Raw genomic sequence first — 7197 nt, 5'->3', positions numbered from 1 at the left:
GGAGTGCTTTTCTTAGGCAGTTTCCCCCACTCTTGTACATCATAACTCTAAGTATTCATCCATTTTATAGAAAGTTTGTTCGGTGAGAAATAATTTTAGTTTCCTTTTGAAAATCTGTACATTATTTATTTCCTTTTTTATATTGATGGGGAGCTTATTGAAGACCTTTATACCTGACTCAGTAACTCCTCTATGTACTTTAGTGAGAGATGGAGAGCCTTGATGAAAATTTTTCGCCTGTCTTGTGTCATGGTTGTGGATGTCACAATTTTTCTAAAACAGTTCCCTGTTGTTGGCTACAAATAACATCAGTGAGTATATATACTGACCTGTGATGGTAAGTATCCTGAGAGATTTGAAGAGACCTCTGCAAGATGTCCCATTAGGGACTCCACATATTAGCCTCACTGCTCGTTTTTGTATTCTGAAGACTTTTGCAACACCTGCAGCATTTCCCCAGAAGATTATGCCATAGGATAGAACAGAATGGAAATATGCAAAGTATGACAACAACATTATTTCTCTGTCTACTAACTGATGGAGAGCTCTTAGTGCAAAGCACGATGAGCTAAGTTTCTTGACCAGCTGATCAATTTGTTCTTTCCATCTTAGGTGACTGTCTATCTGGATACCAAGGAATTTTGTATGTGTGGTTTCATTAATTTTGTGATTGTTAACATGTATTTCAGGAGCTTTAATTTTTTTATTTTTTGTCAGAAACTGTATCATATTGGTTTTTGAAATATTTAAGGTTAGGCTATTCGCAGTGAACCATTTGTGTACTTGAGTAGAGACTGTCATGGCTGTATCCTGCATTGTTGAGTTGGGTCCTTTTACGAGGATTCTTGTATCGTCGGCAAACATTACTATTTTTGCTCTGTTGTTAATTGTGATTGGCAGATCATTAATGTAGATCAGGAAAATTAATGGCCCAAGAATTGAGCTACTTTATATTTCCCCAGTCTGATGTTAATGCTGTTCATGTCCCCCTTAAGACAACCCTTTGCTTCCTGTTCTGTAAGTATGATTCTAACCAAGTCAAAGATTTGTCTTTAATGCCATAATGTGGAAGCTTTTTCAAGAGTGTGTTGTGATCTACACAATCAAATGCCTTGGCAAGGTCACAAAATATCCCCACTGGATACATTTTGTAATTTAGTTTACCTAAAATTTCATGTGTTAAGTTAAATATAGCTCTGTCTGTGGAGGAGCCCTTACGAAAGCCGAACTGTGTAGGAGCCAGTAAGCCATTTTGTGTAGTGTGACTATAAATCCTATCATACACTATTCTCTCAAATACCTTTGAGAATACTGGCAGCAGGGAGATGGGCCGATAGTTGGATATTTCATCCTTTGCTCCACTTTTGTGGATTGGCATCACTACTGCATGTTTTAATCTATCTGGGAACACACCAGTTTCCATAGATTTGTTACACAAACAGCACAATATATAACTGATTAAGTCTGCACATGATTTTAGAATCCTACTTGATATGCCATCGTATCCACAGGAATCTGAGTTTTTGAGTAATTTTATGGTTTTTTCAATTTCTTTAGGGGTTGTACTTCTGAAATGAAGCGCTACTTTAGATGTTATTTGCATGTGGTTAAGTAGTTCAATAGCTTCTGTGTGAGCCTCTTTATTATGGTTCACTGTTTTTTCAGCAAAAGAGAGAAAAATTTGTTAAAATCTGAGGCTGCAGCTTTGTGTTTATTATTGTCAGGTTTTATGTTCCTATTTATCTCACTTTTTATGATGTGCCATATGGTTTTTATTTTATTGTTTGAATTGCTAATTTTTTGTACATAGTGCAACTGTTTGGCCTTCTTGATTACACTTGTTAGAATTTTACAGTATTTCTTGTAATGTAACTTTACTGCTGGGTCTGTACTAGTCTTCTGTTGTACATACAGATCTCTCTTTTTGTTACATGATATTTTTATGCCGGTAGTTAGCCACTCTTTCTTTTTACTACAGGTTGGTTTGATTTTAATCTGTCTTTGGGGGAAAGAAGCTTCAAAATGTTTAAGGAATAAGTTCACAAATGAGTTGAATTTCTCATTCACTGTGTCAGCCTGGTATACTTCCTCCCATTGTTCATGGCTAAACTATTTCTGAACAAGCAAGTAGATTCAGCATTTATTGATCTAACATGTTTAACTTGGTTACAATGGTCATGTGTTGTTTTTCTGCTGGCAAGTTTTAGGGTTGTCATTTGACCATCGTGATCAGACAGACCATTTGTTACTGCCCGTGTCATCACTTCATTGTAATTTGTGCAATCTAGGAACAGATTATCAATCAGGGTCTTGCTGTGCCCATATACTCTTGTTGGGAATGAGATCATGGGAAGCAGATTGAAGGTTAACAGTAATGATTCTAATATTTTCTGGTTGTTATTTTTTGTGAGTAAGTTTATGTTAAAGTCACCACATACAATGACATTACTATTGTTTCTATAAAGATGAGTAAGAACTGTTTCTAGCTGAGAGAGAAATTTTTGAATGTCTCCCATAGGTGATCTGTAAACTGTTACTATGATCAGGAACTGTGTTTCAAGCTCTAATTTGACTGCACAACATTCAAAGTGCTGTTCAATACAATATTTAGATACATCTATAACTTGTGACCTAATAGTATTGTGTGTGTAAATTGCCACACCGCCTTGTCTTAAATTGCTCCAACAGTAGGAAGAATCAATTTTATAACTATTTAAATGTAGCTGATTAATTTCTGTGGCTTCCAAGTGATGTTCAGTTAGGCAGAGCACATCAGGAATAATTCCGTCTGTGTCAGTTGTTTCTTGCAGTGAAAGCATCAGCTCTTCTTTTTTATTCAAAAGACTTCTTATATTCTGATGAAATATTTTTAAACAATATAGCTTATCAATTGTATTTTTAACTGGTTCCTTAATGTCAGTTTTCACACAAGTTAAATTATCAAAAGGTACAACATTTACACTGTGCTCTCTTCTGTTCTTTAGCCTAAAATAGATCTTATTTGAGTGTTGACTATTACTGGAATGTGTTGCTGTGGAAAAAAATCACTATTTTTCTTTTCTGTGGTTGGCGATGAAACAAATTTAGTCATTACTGTTGAATTTGTAGTAAAACTATTGCCTGTGCTTATTTCAATTAGTTTTTGTGCTAGAAACCTTTCCCAAGACTGTTCAAATGAAGCCCATGTGAGGTATGGAATCTTCGCCCAACACCACTTACATCTAGAACATTTACATTTTTAAACTGTTTACAAACGTTTGAGAGCTGTTCATTTGCAAGTTTGATCTCTCTGTTCACACAAGACGACTGATGTAAGTTGTACCTCTGTGGAATGTTTACATATATTACATTTGTGTGTCCTAGATAACACAAGCACTTCTTTAGTTCTTGGCAGGCTACTGATGTTTCATTGCGGACACGTCAAGAGCCGCCGAGTAGTACAATGAAATCCTTGGATGACAACTTACCGATTTCTTCTGAATGTATATACGTACATATTTGAGAGAGAGATGCTCCAGGCTTGACAAATCCTGTTGCCTTGACAGTTTCAGCAGTTTCATTTATACGAGAAGCAAACTCTCGACCGTGACTATCGGCAAGAATCACAAGCTTCCTCAGAATACCATAATGTGATTTATATTGACAGATGGTTTTCGGGACAGGAACAGCAGCATCACACGGAACTTGAAGATCTCCTTGTTGAAGTTCAGAAGTGGTAGTGCTTCCAGGAAGATTTACTGCAGCATTCGATGATTGAGAATGTTCTGTATGAGCTTCAAGAGCATCATAGTTACTGTCTACATCGAGCACTTCAAATCTGTTTGTTAGCGGGATATTTGCGGCCCTGCTTAGTATATCGGTCGGCCTACACGTATTACACTTCCACGATTTTGTAAACTTCTCATTTCCTTTCAATGAGCTATCCACCTTTGCGCATCGAAAGTGGAATTTTGTTTCACATTTTACACATACTACACCACTTTTAGCGGTTTTCCCGCATTTTTTAGAGTTGGTATCATGTTTGTTACCACTGGTTCTAATATCATTATCAATTACAAGATCACTGTTTGTTTTATACTCACATTGCTTGTTATTGATATATTTGCTCTCGAGACACATGAAATGCGGCTCCGTCACTGAAAACCAATTTCTGCAGAAAACAGTCTTCCTTCATTAGCTACCGCAAGTCATTACAAATGTTAGAATAAAGCTCAGTGTCCTGAGTAGTCAGCACATGTAAAAACTGTAGTTGGTATAGTTTTATATGCAGATGTTTGAACAGAATGTGCCAGACACTTGGCTGTGGTATCTGCAATTATCTGCTTTTGTATGTTGTTGATTACTTTGGACTCCTGGTGAATAATTCCCGCACACGCCCTACCTTCTCTGCTGATGTTACTAGCAGACCTGTTTCCTCCACACAACGTAAGCAGCCAGTCTCACATGATGATGTGTACCACCTAGGGATAGTTTTGTCTGTTGGTGTGTGTACTAGACATCTGATATGGAATCACCAATGAATTCTAGTTCACAAAATGCATGCATTGATCCATCACATGTCACGTTCTGACATGCCTGCTTTCTAGTGGTTGGATCCTAGACAACTGGATAACCATAGCCTGGTCAGATGAATCCCAATCTCAGTTTGTAAGAGCTTATGGTAGGATTTAAGTGTGGCATAGACCATGGACCCAAGTCATCAACAAGGCACTGAGAAAGCTGGTGGTGGCTCCATAATGGTGTGGGCTGTGTTTACATGGAATGGGCTGGGGTCCTTTGGTCCAACTGAACCAATCATGGATTGGAAATGGTTATGTTTAGCTACTTGAGCTCATTTTCATCCATTCATGTACTTCATATTCTCAAACAATGATGGAATTTTTATGGATGACATTGAGCCATGTCACTGGGCCCCAATGGTTTTCTATTTGTTTGAAGAACATTTGGACAATTCAAGTGAATGGCTCTGCCACCCAGGCTGCCCAACATGAATCCCATTGAACATTTATAGGACATAACTGAGATATCAGTTCATGCACAAAATCCTGCACTAGCAACACTTTCACAATTATGGATGGCTATGGAGGCACCATGGCTCAATATTTCTGCAGGAGACTTCCGACGACTCGTAGAGTCCGTGCCACATCGAGTTGCTGCAGTACACTAGGCAAAAGGAGGTCCGACAAGATATTAGGAGGGATCCTATGACTTGTCACCTCAGTGTTTCAACTATTTATTCTTCTGTCAATGCAAAATATTTATTTCTTAACTGCATCAGTACATTAAATTGTCATCATATAGGTGTTATCTAACAAAATACTTTGCATAATGGCATTTATCACTAACATAAGATATTTGTATTTCTGTGTTTGGATTTTATGATGGGACACACACTGTGTGTGTGTGTGTGTGTGCGCGCGCGCGCGTGTGCGCGCGCTCAAGTAACAGCCACTATTTTCTGTAAATGAATTTTTCTCTACAAGTAGAATTGTAGACTGGTCAACATGATACCATCACATGCTAAGCCACAAGTGCTGTTTATAACTGTTGTTTATAACATCAGTGCTGTGTAATACTTCTTGTCTGTTATCTGAGTTTTAGTAGCAATTTTAATATATAATCCCTAATACATGATGCTGAATGGTATTGACATGGTACTAAAGTATAGAGCATGGAAAGAATAACTAAAATGTTGAGTGACACACACCAGGCCATGGCATCTGGTATGATGTTCTGCTGTGCCCACTGGCATGTACACACTGTCAGGCATAAGGCTTTGCAGTGGCCGGCAGTGGGCTTATGGCAGTTGAACATGTTATATGCCTCAGTGCATACTGTAATCTAATCTCATTCTTACAGTCCCTACAGAAGTAATACGAGGAAGGGGGTGGGGGGTGGCCCTTATATATTCATAGATTCATCAATAAAAGCTGGTTCCTGAAATTTTGTTTGGAGGTTTTCTTGTGATACTTTGTGTCTATTTTTAGGTCTCTGCCATTCAATTTCTCTGCCACCTCTGTGATATTTTCCCATGGGTCGAACAAGCCTGTGACAATTCATGCTGTCCTCTATATACATTTACTATCCCTTTTAGTCTTAGTGGTATAGGTTCCACACACTTAAGCAATGTTCTAGGATTGATAATTATTTGAGAGGGACCCACTTCTGTCGCATTAATATTTATTTAAACCACAACGAGTTTTCTGATTTAAAATCCCATGTTCAGGTGTATGAAACTGTAACATACAAAGGAGAGGAATGAAGAAATATAATGCAAAACATGTGTAAAAACCGTAAGTGCAGTCTGCCAAAACAACGCAATTTACTAATAGTATTTGGTAATACGTAACATGCAGTCCGGCTGGTCAGTGTGAGAGTTCAGTCATTAAGTGTTGGGATAACTAGAAAAAAGAAAATGAGGGGTGGGGGATGGGAGGCAATAATGAAACTGACCTACAAATGTTAACATTCGGATGGGTGAGACAAAGTAAGTAGGAGAGAACAACCACAATACATACACTGTCTATTGCAGGGCAGCCACATGGTATGAACACCAACCACTTCCGTGTGCAGAACCATGCTGAAAGTCTGGGAGCATGGTGCAGCGCAGGTGCCAATGATGTAAAAGCAAGTAAACTAATGTTGTCAATCATGATATAGAAAATCTGGACTACTATCATGAATACGAAGTTGAGTTCTTCATTCATTTAACTTTTGTTTGAAAGCATCAACCTTGTCCATCATACCTGTAACTGAATTTTTCTCTCCTTGCTTTAAGAGGTTTAAGGAATTCAAATTGTTGGTGATGTTAACCATAAAACCAAGAACAGCAGTTCAATGATTAAGCAGACGTAAAATTACAAGAGCATGTTGTCACTGTGGAACGTATTCCAGTCAGTGTTGTTTCCATCATATAAAACTGCAATGGTGTATTAAGGGAGCCTTGTATCACCAGGTGTGAATGATAGCATCAACTTGTACTTCATGTAAATTTAATTGCTGAACAGCTGATACCTTGTGCACTGCCTGGACATTTTCAATTTATGTTGCCATTTTCTGGGATTCAGTCATCTTCAAGAGATTTATGCTTACTTTTGATTTCACTCACTGTTGAAAGTGAAGACACAGGCTGAGTCTAAACTGTTTTCAAATTCGGATGACTTTCTAGTCATGACAAACTTCTCAGCACCAAGACTT

The sequence above is a fragment of the Schistocerca piceifrons genome, chromosome 6, assembly GCF_021461385.2.
Source record: "Schistocerca piceifrons isolate TAMUIC-IGC-003096 chromosome 6, iqSchPice1.1, whole genome shotgun sequence".
In the NCBI taxonomy this organism is placed as follows: Eukaryota; Metazoa; Arthropoda; class Insecta; order Orthoptera; family Acrididae; genus Schistocerca; species Schistocerca piceifrons.
The sequence above is the reverse complement of the archived record's forward strand: the minus strand, read 5'-3'. Positions refer to the sequence as shown.